The 13,264-nt window shown below is 43.7% G+C and overlaps 1 long non-coding RNA gene across 7 annotated transcripts; it reads right to left on the bottom strand.

Moving 5' to 3' along the window:
- Positions 1-4,167: 4,167 nt before the first annotated feature.
- Positions 4,168-12,834, bottom strand: LOC135760627 (uncharacterized). Of its 7 annotated transcripts, none has more exons than XR_012335677.1 (4): positions 12,500-12,834; positions 12,311-12,398; positions 11,041-12,222; positions 4,168-4,692 (listed from the first exon to the last, which is right to left on the bottom strand). It is a non-coding gene; the product is annotated as an uncharacterized lncRNA (long non-coding RNA). The 7 variants fall into 7 exon arrangements; XR_010537449.2 differs by having other exon boundaries at positions 11,041-11,778; XR_010537450.2 differs by having other exon boundaries at positions 11,041-11,778; positions 12,301-12,834.
- Between the last annotated feature and the right edge of the window lie 430 nt (positions 12,835-13,264).

Genomic DNA, 13,264 nt, shown 5'->3' with positions numbered 1-13,264 from the left:
ATCATAACCTCACAATAAGATTTGTATTGTCAATACATTATGTGAAAATCATTGTAGATTGTAAGTTTGAACACTTACGCCCCATTCAGACAGCCGGCGACCAGCAGTAGCAGAGCGACGCAATCTCATTCATTTCAATGGAAACCGGGCGACTTCCGGCAGCACGAGGGAAAGTGACCGTTGGCGACCATATGGGCGTGTCCAGCGACGCGAGAAAGTTTAGAAAAGTTTAACTTTATGCAAATGTCGAGCGAATTTCGGAAGCGACTACCAATAAGAACGAATCAGTGGAGTTCACGTCATCCTTCTCTTGTCAGTTACTGGCGTGGATGGTACTCATTTGTTTACGACAAGCAGATTTAGAAACGCCTCATTGAAAGAGACGAGCGACATACAACGATAACGTCGCCGGCATGATTTTTGCTTCTGATTGATGGCCATCAGCGGTTGAGTTATAAACAACAAATCCCATAATTCCACGCTGCTTCAAAGTGTCATTAATCTACGACAGTGTTATTGTTTTGATTTTTTTTGCGCCCTCTTCACATGCTTGCAGAGAATGGTTTACCAAAACTTAAGTTACTGGGTTGTTCTTTTACACATTTTCTAGGTTGATAGAAGCACTGGGGATCCAATTATAGCACTTTAACATAAAAATGTCCCCTTTAATGTATTGTACACATTTAAAGGGATTTATGTTTTGGATGCTGCCAATACCCATGTATTGAATCTCCATGTCTATCCAAAATGTGTCTATTTTACCTATAAATACAAATGAGTTCACTGTGGCCTGAAATGTTATTTTAAACTATGAACATAGACAAAAGCAATGAGAGATGGAAGATATTTCCTTTTTGTTTAAATTTTTTAAGTAAATGTTTTTTTTTCAGGATCTTTTTACTCTTACGCTTTACACAAACTGTTTTCATGGTCTCATGTGTGTCATAAGAGAGTAAAGAACAGAGCAGAACAGCATCTTTCAGAAACAATTTGTTTTACTAAGACTGAAGAACAGAAGCTTCCACTGCGCTTAAAACTGAATAAATAATGCTCAGTTCAAGGAAATACAAGACTCAAAATGCAACATTTTTGTTACAAAAATACTATCATGAATTGATTTACTACATTTTAAGTACCACAATCAGTTTTGTTTTGACTTGTAATCAGTCAAAGCAGAGCCGGCCCAGCCACTAAACGACACTTGCAATTGCAAAGGGCCTCGTGGCCAGCAGAGGGCCCCCTTAAGTCACTCAGCTAGTGACTGAGTTGAAAAAAATGAAATCATTCATCAAAAGTAACATAAAATAAATATAAATATTCATTATTTATTATTATGGCAATGTTAAAAAGGCTGTTACTTGTTATTATAGTTATTATGAAAGTTCGCTAATAAGATCTCTTTCTTGCCGAGATTGATTGACACACAGCATCCAGCGCAGCAGCCAATCAGTGCCCGCGACTATGTGCAGGCGAGCATCCCGCCCACAGAACGCAAAGTTGAGTTGGGCCGGATCCCTGATACAGACGCGAACTTTTGCTGTTGCTTTAAGGACAATTTCTTTAATGTTATGTGTGTTTGTGCGTAAATGCGAAGTAAGTGGATCTTATTTGACTTCGGTAATGACCAAACCTGTGTTCTGTTTGACTTCTCTTTCTTATATTTGCCATCATAACGTGAATTGGTTTATTAAGCTTAATAATTAATATTTAAACGGTTTAACGTGGTAAATTAATTCTGTTACGCTTATATTTCACGTATGCCATAGTCATTTCTACATATTTATGTCATTAGTGTAATTATATTGTTAAACGTCTGAATTTAAAGTGTTTTATGTGTAAGAGTAAACAAACTCATGCGCATATGCGTGGTACATGTCCAGACAGCGCACTGATTTTAAACCACCTGCTAGCCTTTGCAAAAGTGTATAATGTCACTGTTCAGTCTTTAATATTTAAACTATAGCAATGCATATGACATACAGTAGCCAGCTTTGTTAGATTAATGTTATGAATGCAATGTTAATTGTTAATCTTCAGTTATTAATATTATTTGCAAGTGAATTGTTATTATCCACAAACCTATGTTTGTGTCAGATTTAGCTCATCTCAAACAAGCCTATTAACTTTTGTTATGCTATTTACGTAAGGGATAATATATAGTGAGGCGAATGTTAGGTACTATTAACCTTGTTTGTTGGGTTTTAGATAGTATTGTTAATGAAGTTTATTTGAAAAATTTAAACATTTAAGTGTTGTATTTATTATTTTATATTATATTTTATTTAAATGTTATTCTATTTAATCTATTTCATTTGAATTATATATAGGCTGTTGTTTGTGCCTCTTAAACTCTGGTGTCAATTAAAAATGTTTCTTTGATGGTCAGTGAAAATCACTTTATCAGTCTTTTTATTCAGCAAGTTCATCAGTGTGTGTTTGTTGCACTGCACTGCCATTCAGTTCAGTCAGTGGTATCATATTTTTCCTGTTAGACATCAAACATGGAACTCAAATCAAGAACTCAAGGGGGCAGTTTCCCTGAAAGGAATTAAACTAGTCCTAGACTAAAATAAAAGTAGGCTAAGAGCTGTCCAAACTGAAAAAAGCTTGCACTGACATATCTTAAAATACACCAGTTCCCTTTGTTTTGCCTCAAAATCCACACAAATAATGTTTTTTAGTAAGGCATTTTTGTTAAAATTTGTTATGTTTTCTAATTAAACTAAGGCCGAGTCCTGTCTTAAGATATTCCCTGTCCGGGACCACCCCAAGGTCTTTTATTGTCATTCTGTAGGCTACATGTTGCCACATAAGAACTAAATACTTAAAAAAAATAACATATTAGATATAATATGTGCAGTATAGTCATAAGGTAGTCATTGCTTTTCTTTAGGCCTTACTTAAAATGGTCAAAAGGGCCCCGACTAAATTTTGCTTAGGGCCCCCAAAGGTCTAGGGCCGGCTCTGAGTCAAAGTGTATGAAAGTGGTAAGCAAGCAGCGATAACACATCTATTGTTTAGTAGCCCTGTTTACACCGAAAATGCATTAGATCCAAATTCAGCTTCTCATCACATGTAAATTAAATGTGAAACATAAATAAGGAGAGATTAACTGTTTAACTGTGAGATTAATATATTTAGCCATCTAAAGAGCATGGTTGTGTTTTACATTGTGCTCTTGTAAAGACAGCATGCACACATTTTTAAGTGGTAGTCATTGAAATCATGCCTATAATTTTGTTTTGGTGTGATGCTCCCATTAACCAAAATAACTATGGTTTTATTGTGGTAAACGTGGTTGTTTTCCAAATTGATTACCATTTGTTAAACTCTTTGCTGCCCAACCAGATCTTTTTATCTTTTTGTGTAATATCCGAGGGGCAACCTTCCGATCTCTATGATGAAGCCAATACGGAAGTGACTTAAACTGCAATACATCGACTGGCCGCTTAAGGCTGGCTCCAAAAGGGAGTCAAATCCCATAGACTCCCATGTTAAAAATGCCCAACTTTACAGTAGAAAATAATATGTTTACAGCCTGGTACAAAAAGTGTTTTTGGTCTATATAGCTAATTTTGCCCTTCATGACAACTGTTAGGGGGTCGAATTGTTTTGTAACTCATCCGTTTTAAAGTATATTAAGTCCTAAACTTCTGCATAATTAAGGGCGTGGCCCTTGAGTGATGGTTAAACAGCCACTGCTGTCACTAGAATCGAGCTAGGCGGGTGTGGTTTCAGCAACCAGCCACCTCAGCTTCACCCATTTTCCGCGAGTGATTTGCAGTGACCCGCGGCCAAGATGGCGACGGTGTGAACGTACAGTAAGGGATGGATGCACTTTTTTGGGCTTCAAAGTCAGAAGTTGTTCCCTGGTTCCTGTTTATACCTTTATAAAGCTTGGAAGAGCTGGATTGTGTTTGCCTGAAAAAAGATGGTCATATGTATCTTGGATGGCTTAAGGGTGAGTAAATCATGGGGTAATTTTCATTTTTCCCTGGAGTATTGCTTTAACCCCCTTGTCATATCAGTGGTCTAGAAATAAAACCCATTTTATTCTACATAAGGTAGCTTTTCATGGTGAACACCATGTTTGGATCATCACATGATCAGCCACTTTAAGCTTCAAAAACGTCACAGACGCTTCGTCCATATGTGGCGAAGTGACGCTCTACAGCTATCAATGCAAGTTCACCTACTTGCAGAGGAATTTGACTACGCCACCTGGGAACTACCCAGGAAACAAAAATGACCACTAGGTCACACAGGTTCACTTCTCATATATAATTAAAGGCAGACAGAGAACATGAGTATCAAAAATACAAAATTTATTAATCAGTAATAAAAAAAATAGAACAGTTAATTTTTCTTTAAAAGGAGTATGTTACACCTCCAATCAGTTCAATGTCAAGACAAGACGGATCGCATCACTTCAGATTTCAACAATATTCTTACTGCAAGTTATGCGGTAAGTGGCAGCTGGATAAAGAATAAATCAAAACAAATACAACATACAGGGCTGAGGTTACCCACAGGAGTGATCACCGGCGCACGTTGTCAAAGAGCACACTTCACATACACACCACACCGTGAACTTAGATTACAAATCATACACTCCAAAAAGGTGTAACACAGCAAACGTTGGGATAGTACAACCACCACCACCAGATCCTTCACCCGTGGGGACCTCAGCTCCTGAAAGAAAATTAAACACAAAATAAATATCAAAAAGAATATTGGTCAGACATACACAAAATAAATCACAAAAGTCACAACCCACTCCATTACACAAATATTTAAACAAGAACAAAATAAAGGAATACAATTTAAACTAACTAATAACGAATGCAAAAATCCACATACAATTATTCAAAAAAAAGAAACGAAAACAAAAGTTAAGCAGCAGCAGTAAGGCTACAATTGAGACCAACAAACACAGACGCTCAGCTCGAGTATGCTACGCGATTCCCCGCTCAGCTGGACGTTTCCATATAACGGAACACTTCACAGAAACCAGACAGCAGCAACAATTCCCAGCATAATACTGTGCAATTTAGCAAAGTTTATGCAGCACACAGCGGCGGTAGAAAATGAAACTAAAGCTGAAATGTATAATCAGCCAAAGTGAAAGGGAGAATCCTACAAAATATAAACAAACGCAGACTGTAACATTGCAGATCCCAGATTACAATTAAAATTCCCCACTAATACCCTTACCTCGACTTACCACAAGCGGATAGATAAAAAGTTTTAGGTAGGCTTCAGTATCGAGCCACGGCCAAGCATGCACAGCATTCAGATCACCCACGGTTACGCTGGAATACAGGGACTACACATTACCAAAAACCCACCCTTTAATCATTCAGCCCTTTTTAAATATACCTGACCTTGTGATACAAAAACAGCGCTCACTTACCGGAAAGGGCAGTCAACAGCTCCTCGCTAAAGCAACCGTAAAACTACATCAAGAAGAACAGGAGGGCTAGATTGTAGTAACAACACCACTGCACGGATGGAAAGCCAAGCTGCAATATAGCGCGCAAATCGTAAGTGTTATATGCATAGTGAAGAGTTAGCAGCATGCTACGTAACAACAACAACACATACCGTAAGCCACCATCAACACAGCGAAAAGGGGAGGGTCCGGACGTGACGCATACCAAGCTAAAGCCAACCAGCTCTAATATAGCCAATACTCACTGCTGATTGGTCATCACGGGTGTCACTCACCACCACTTACCTCATTCATGCTGTTACAATCCACCCCCAGCTTCTGCATCGTCGCCCCGACGATGAGTTACGCAAAAACCTGCCCCCTAACCCTTCAATCCCATGGACGAAACAGAGCACCAACTGCACTACTCACGATACTAGACACAGTACCTTCCCCCACTGACCGTGGGAGGTGGTGTACATTAGAGTGCTGCCCGGCAGTACGCCTTCCAGTCCTCCTCACCATACTTTCCCCTGCTACCACAGAACTTACGGGAGGATCCCCGGAACTTAACAGGGGATTCAGTACTGGCTGCATGGTTACCCCTGTCCCAGAAATTCCTTCTACTTCCGGAGCTACGCCAAACTCTTGAGGGGCAGGCTGGACCGTACCCTGCGGTGCTGAACGACTAGTACCCAGAGCAGTTTCAGACACCAAACAAAACGAATAAATCACCCTCATCCAAGTCATCCTCCCGTAGCTGCACAGGTTCCACTAATGGCACATCCTGCAGGACAGGGAAATGGCTCCTACCAATCTGTGGCTTTAATAAAGATCGGTGCACATGCTTCAATTTGTCTAAATCTGTAGTAGGGGCAATGGTGTACACCACACCTCCCTCTGTGGGTGCCTTGATGACCTGATGCAACACAGAGCTCCACTGGTCATGGATTTTGTTTCGACCTCTCACGCTGTAATTGCGGAGATATACCAACTGACCCTCCTTCAGTACAGATTCTCGTACCTGTAGATCATGGCGTGCTTTTCGGCGATTGGCTGCAACCCCCAACCGCTCACGAGCACCCTCAAAAGCCACCTGCAACCGATCCTGGTGCTCCAGGACCCACCGATGGACACTACCAGCCAGCGGTTCCTCAACCCTACCAAGCAGGAAGTCAACCGGAAGTCTAGGCTCCTGCCCGAACATCAAGTAGTAAGGGCATTCTCCTGTGCTTTGGTGAGGGGTAGTATTATACGCAAACAAAACCTGAGGGAGGCAAGATGGCCAATCCCTTTTTTTCGCCACTGGTAAAGTGCGCAACAAATCGTGCAACGTCCTATTAAAACGTTCACACTGGCCGTTACCAGCCGGGTGGTATGGTGTAGTGCGCGATTTTTCGACTCCGTATAAACCACAAAGCTGCTGAATGAGACCCGACTCGAAATTACGGCCCTGGTCTGAATGGATGCGACTTGGTACGCCTAACCTGCAAAACCATTCATTTACCAAAACCTGCGCCACCGTCTCCGCTCGTTGGTCCCTGGTGGGTACAGCCAAGGTATATTTAGTAAAAATGTCGGTCATAACCAACACATTCTCCAGACCAGAGCTCGAGGGCTCTAACACTGTGAAATCCAATGCTAGGATCTCATTTGGCCGTGCGGCCAACAGATGCCCCATGAAGGCAGCGGGGGCATGCTGAACCCCTTTGGCACACTGGCACCGCTCGCACTCCTGACACCACTGAGCAATATCCACCGACATCCCGGGCCAGTAGCACCGTTGCCACACCAGCTGCGTAGTGCGCTCCACCCCCTGGTGCCCATGCAGCTGGTGCAGCTGCGTCAACACCTCAGGCTTCATGGCCGCCGGTAATAGCACCTGCAGGACCTCTTCCCCACCATCTGGGCGATACACCCGACGATAAAGCACACCCTCAATCTCCACCAGGCGGCTCCACTGCCGCAACAAGATCACCGTAGCCCTAGAGAGTTTCCTACGTTCTTCAGAACTAGGTGGCAATTTACGCCTCCAGAACACCAGAATCTCTCCAATAACCAAATCGGCCTGCTGCTTAATGGACATATCACTAGTGGAATTACCGGGAAATGATACAATTTGATTTACCCGAGTCACCAATCCCTCTTGGCCAGCTTGACGCAAGGCAGCTGGAACAGCCGCACCCAGGTACCAATCCTGAATTTCTGCTACCCCAGGGGGGTTTTGACGGGACAGAGCGTCAGCATTGCGATTGCTCTTACCTGACCTATATTTCAGCTCGAAGTCAAAAGCAGCCAACTGGGCAGCCCAACGCTGTTCCATGGCACCCAACTTGGCTGAGGTCAGGTAGCTAAGGGGGTTATTGTCAGTGTAGACTATACACTTCTGTCCTAATAGATATTCACGAAATTTTTCGGTCATGGCCCACTTGACTACCATAAGCGATGGGACGCACCTTACCTTGTTGTTCTTGTGAAAGAACTGCCCCTAAACCTCCATGGCTGGCATCTACCTCCAAAATAAAAGGGAGTGTAAAGTCAGCATAGGCAAGTACAGGGGCTGTTGTCAGTCTACACTTTAACTCCTCAAAGCTACTCTGGCACTCAGTAGACCACGCCTCCGCAAACTCCCGAGACTCACGCTTTGTCCGCTTTGGAGTTGCCAGCTCAGCCACCAATCTGTGGAGGGGGGCGGCCAACTTCGCAAACCCCTCCACAAATCGGCGGTAATAGCTAGCAAACCCCAAAAATGACCGCAACCCTGACACACTAGTCGGCAGCGGCCACTGAGAAACTGCCTCAATCTTACCTGGGTCTGTGGAGACCCCTTCTGACGAGATCACATGACCCAAGTACTGCACCTCTCGTCTGAAAAAGGCACACTTTGACAATTTGGCCTTCAACCCTTCCCTGCACAACCGATGTAAAACTACCTCCATTCGAGCTAAATGTTGGTCAACTGAGGAGGAGAACACAACAATATCATCAAGGTACAAAAGGAGGGACTGGCACTGTTGGTCCCCAAACAACCGTTCCATCAATCTCTGGAAGGTGCTGGGGGCGTTGCACAGCCCGAACGGCATCCGATTCCATTCAAAAAGCCCGAACGGAGTGCAGAAAGCTGTCTTTGGGCGGTCTACCTCACTTACCGGGACCTGATTGTACCCGCTGGCAAGGTCCATGGTGGAGAACCAACAGGCCCCTGCCAGCGAGTCCAACGTCTCCTCAATACGGGGTAGGGGGAAGGCATCCTTCCGTGTCTTTGAATTTAAATGACGGTAGTCCACGCACATGCGTAGACTACCGTCCTTTTTCTTAACCAAAACGATTGGTGAAGCGTAAGGACTACAGCTTTCTCGAATTATGCGAGCTTCCAACAACTGGTTAATGTGTGCCTTCACTACCTCGTACTCAGAGGGGGGAATACGCCTGTATCGCTGCCGCACAGGGACCTCATCAAACAAAGGGATCTCGTGTGAAATAAGATTGGTACATCCTAAATCCCCATCATGCAAGGAAAACACAGATGAGTACTTATGCAATAGGGTCTTTACCTTGGATTGCTCCTCCACTGACAGCACAGATAAATCGATTTCACTAATCTGCTCCTGCACCGAAGGGGACGCCTCCACTAATTGAGAACTCACCCTAGCCGGGACTTCCTGAACCTCAGTGACCCCTGGGGGTAAACTAACCACGTAAACATGATTAATAGTGCCTATAACTGTACTAGCATACATCATTACATCCATTGTGCCTACATTAACCACAGGCACATAGGCTGTACCCCGGTCCACTTGTACCAAAGCAGGAGATGCCAGCAAACCGGCTGGGAGACCAGTATCTGGTGGCTCAAAAAGTACCGTACCGCTTGAGTATTGCGCAGAGCATGTTACGGCAACCAATTTCATGGTGCCCCCTGGGATGCGACACGTCCGATGTCCCCGCACCTTAACTCGACCCCCCTGATTTGGACTTGATTGAATTTCAACATGATGGCAATACTGTAGTGCCTGAAAAACCGAAGTGGGGGCCTGTGACACGCCGGGTAAATCAAAAAGACTTGGGCCATGCTGGCCAAAGAGCTCCCGGTAGCAGCGGCTCAGGACATTCATTCCAAGAACCCCAGGAACCCGAGCACACAAACTACCTGGAGGATCTTTGACAACCAGCACTCCACAACCCAAAATTACCCGCCCACAAAGCTGTACGTCAAGTTCCAAATAACCAATGTAAGGAATTGAGAGACCGTTGGCGGCCCGAAGCTGTAACCAATGGCACGACCTAAGTTGTTCTTGACCCCTCGACCCAAAATTTGTCACGAAACAACTCTCCGTAATGGTGGACACCATAGAACCAGTGTCCACCAGGCAAGGTACACTCACCCCACCCATACGCACGTCGAGTTGCGGACACTTTGACATGAGACGAGACATAAAATCTAAATTACCAAAAGCACCCGAGCCTGTCCTTTCCCCGACCGAGCTGTGGCTCTGCAGCTCAGCGGGAACTAGTTTTCCGACGGTTGCCTGGACTGTGACTGCCCACCCCTAGTTGATGCTGTATCTACACGCGAGGCGGGAAAATGGGAAGGCCTCCGTTCCCGATCGCAATCTCTGGCAAAATGACCAGGCTGCTGGCACCTTCTACAAATAATCTGACTCAGCCTAGGTGCTTGCGACCGTGAAGGGGGGTTTTGAATCTGAGCCACACTTTGAGTTAATTGATTTAATTGTAGCTGCTGCTTTTTTAGCATTTCACGCAATTCACTCAATTCAGAAGTCGACGAGATATTACTATGGGTATGCTGATGTCCCTGTACCCCATACTGAATGCCATACGCAGATGGAACCGATTGACTTCGACCGCGTGACCCCCCAGGCATTCCCTCACGTTCCCAACGCATAGCTTCACTGCGGACATCCAGTAATTTAATAGTGGGTTGGCGACGGACTAATTGTTTCAGCTCACGTCGTAGGGCACCATCACTCACATGTTCCACAAATTGATCCCGCAATAAAATGTCTGCATTTGGCATACCATGGGGTGATTGAGTTTTCACCTTTTCCAGGAGATTCAACAGGGCCAGGGAGAACTCTAACAAGGTCTCCCCGTCCTGTTGTTTCCTGGAAAAAAAGGACTCCTGAAGAGCCACATAAGAACTCGTGCAACCATACAACTCACGCAACGCTTGAATAATTTTGTTTGGATCCTCCCTCTCATCCCTTGGCCGATAACGAATCTCCTCTCTCGCCTCACCCTCCAAATGATCAGCCAAAAAAAATGCCTGATCAGTTGTAGAGAGATGGCGAAGTCGCATACAGGCCTCAGCCTCTTCTACCCATTCATCGATCGTAATGCCGGACCTACCATTAAATTTTGGGCACCTACGATCCCGAGGGACAAAGACAAATCGATCCGTCGCTGATGCACCCGCACCAGTGAGTGGGGGATCTCCGGTGGCTGGAATTGGTACATTAGAAGGGCCAGGCGGAGCACTCGCCACTGGTTCCTGTCGCAATCTTTCATTATCTGCCTTTAACTGGGCAACCAATTCTCTCAACTCACGCAATTCATCATCCATAATGGTAAAACGCACAAGCACTCACCACTACTGAAGAAAATACAAGACCCAGTGGGGATGTTCCTCACATTAACTCACAAAATAGAATACTGCTGCCTGGTTTCTGCAAAAAAAAAGAGAAAAAGAAAACAAAAACAGACACACAAAATACCAACACTAACCACAAAATGATACTCACGTCTCTGCACTACACAATAGAGGCCCTGCCGAGACTACGCCAAATGTGGCGAAGTGACGCTCTACAGCTATCAATGCAAGTTCACCTACTTGCAGAGGAATTTGACTACGCCACCTGGGAACTACCCAGGAAACAAAAATGACCACTAGGTCACACAGGTTCACTTCTCATATATAATTAAAGGCAGACAGAGAACATGAGTATCAAAAATACAAAATTTATTAATCAGTAATAAAAAAAATAGAACAGTTAATTTTTCTTTAAAAGGAGTATGTTACACCTCCAATCAGTTCAATGTCAAGACAAGACGGATCGCATCACTTCAGATTTCAACAATATTCTTACTGCAAGTTATGCGGTAAGTGGCAGCTGGATAAAGAATAAATCAAAACAAATACAACATACAGGGCTGAGGTTACCCACAGGAGTGATCACCGGCGCACGTTGTCAAAGAGCACACTTCACATACACACCACACCGTGAACTTAGATTACAAATCATACACTCCAAAAAGGTGTAACACAGCAAACGTTGGGATAGTACAACCACCACCACCAGATCCTTCACCCGTGGGGACCTCAGCTCCTGAAAGAAAATTAAACACAAAATAAATATCAAAAAGAATATTGGTCAGACATACACAAAATAAATCACAAAAGTCACAACCCACTCCATTACACAAATATTTAAACAAGAACAAAATAAAGGAATACAATTTAAACTAACTAATAACGAATGCAAAAATCCACATACAATTATTCAAAAAAAAGAAACGAAAACAAAAGTTAAGCAGCAGCAGTAAGGCTACAATTGAGACCAACAAACACAGACGCTCAGCTCGAGTATGCTACGCGATTCCCCGCTCAGCTGGACGTTTCCATATAACGGAACACTTCACAGAAACCAGACAGCAGCAACAATTCCCAGCATAATACTGTGCAATTTAGCAAAGTTTATGCAGCACACAGCGGCGGTAGAAAATGAAACTAAAGCTGAAATGTATAATCAGCCAAAGTGAAAGGGAGAATCCTACAAAATATAAACAAACGCAGACTGTAACATTGCAGATCCCAGATTACAATTAAAATTCCCCACTAATACCCTTACCTCGACTTACCACAAGCGGATAGATAAAAAGTTTTAGGTAGGCTTCAGTATCGAGCCACGGCCAAGCATGCACAGCATTCAGATCACCCACGGTTACGCTGGAATACAGGGACTACACATTACCAAAAACCCACCCTTTAATCATTCAGCCCTTTTTAAATATACCTGACCTTGTGATACAAAAACAGCGCTCACTTACCGGAAAGGGCAGTCAACAGCTCCTCGCTAAAGCAACCGTAAAACTACATCAAGAAGAACAGGAGGGCTAGATTGTAGTAACAACACCACTGCACGGATGGAAAGCCAAGCTGCAATATAGCGCGCAAATCGTAAGTGTTATATGCATAGTGAAGAGTTAGCAGCATGCTACGTAACAACAACAACACATACCGTAAGCCACCATCAACACAGCGAAAAGGGGAGGGTCCGGACGTGACGCATACCAAGCTAAAGCCAACCAGCTCTAATATAGCCAATACTCACTGCTGATTGGTCATCACGGGTGTCACTCACCACCACTTACCTCATTCATGCTGTTACACATATTTTTTACAGTCTATGGTAATAAATGTGACCAGTCACGGAAAGTAGGGACACAAGTCGGATCTGGGCATTTTGAGTTATTCACAGATTCTGAAAGTGCAGTTTCTAAGCTTTCCAACGATGTGTAACACATGGAAATCTGATAAGATTTGGAGAAGTTGTGGCCATTTGAATATAGGAACTCAGAAATACTCAAACCGAGAAAATCGAGACGAAAGGGACTCTTCTTTTCAGCTGGGGGAGACAATAGGGCTCATTTACATCTCATTTAGCTAAGCCATGCCCCCTGTAAAACCCTTTTTGAGATGTTCTAGCATCATATGTAGTATTTTATGACCAAATGACAACCCGCAAAAATAAACATGACTCTTTTACCTTTGTGGGGATCACAAGTCGAATCCAGTCTGTTTCAGATTATCCA

The sequence above is a fragment of the Paramisgurnus dabryanus genome, chromosome 1, assembly GCF_030506205.2.
Source record: "Paramisgurnus dabryanus chromosome 1, PD_genome_1.1, whole genome shotgun sequence".
Lineage (NCBI taxonomy): Eukaryota > Metazoa > Chordata > Actinopteri > Cypriniformes > Cobitidae > Paramisgurnus > Paramisgurnus dabryanus.
Note: the sequence above shows the minus strand (reverse complement) of the source record. Positions and strands in the feature narration are given on the sequence as shown.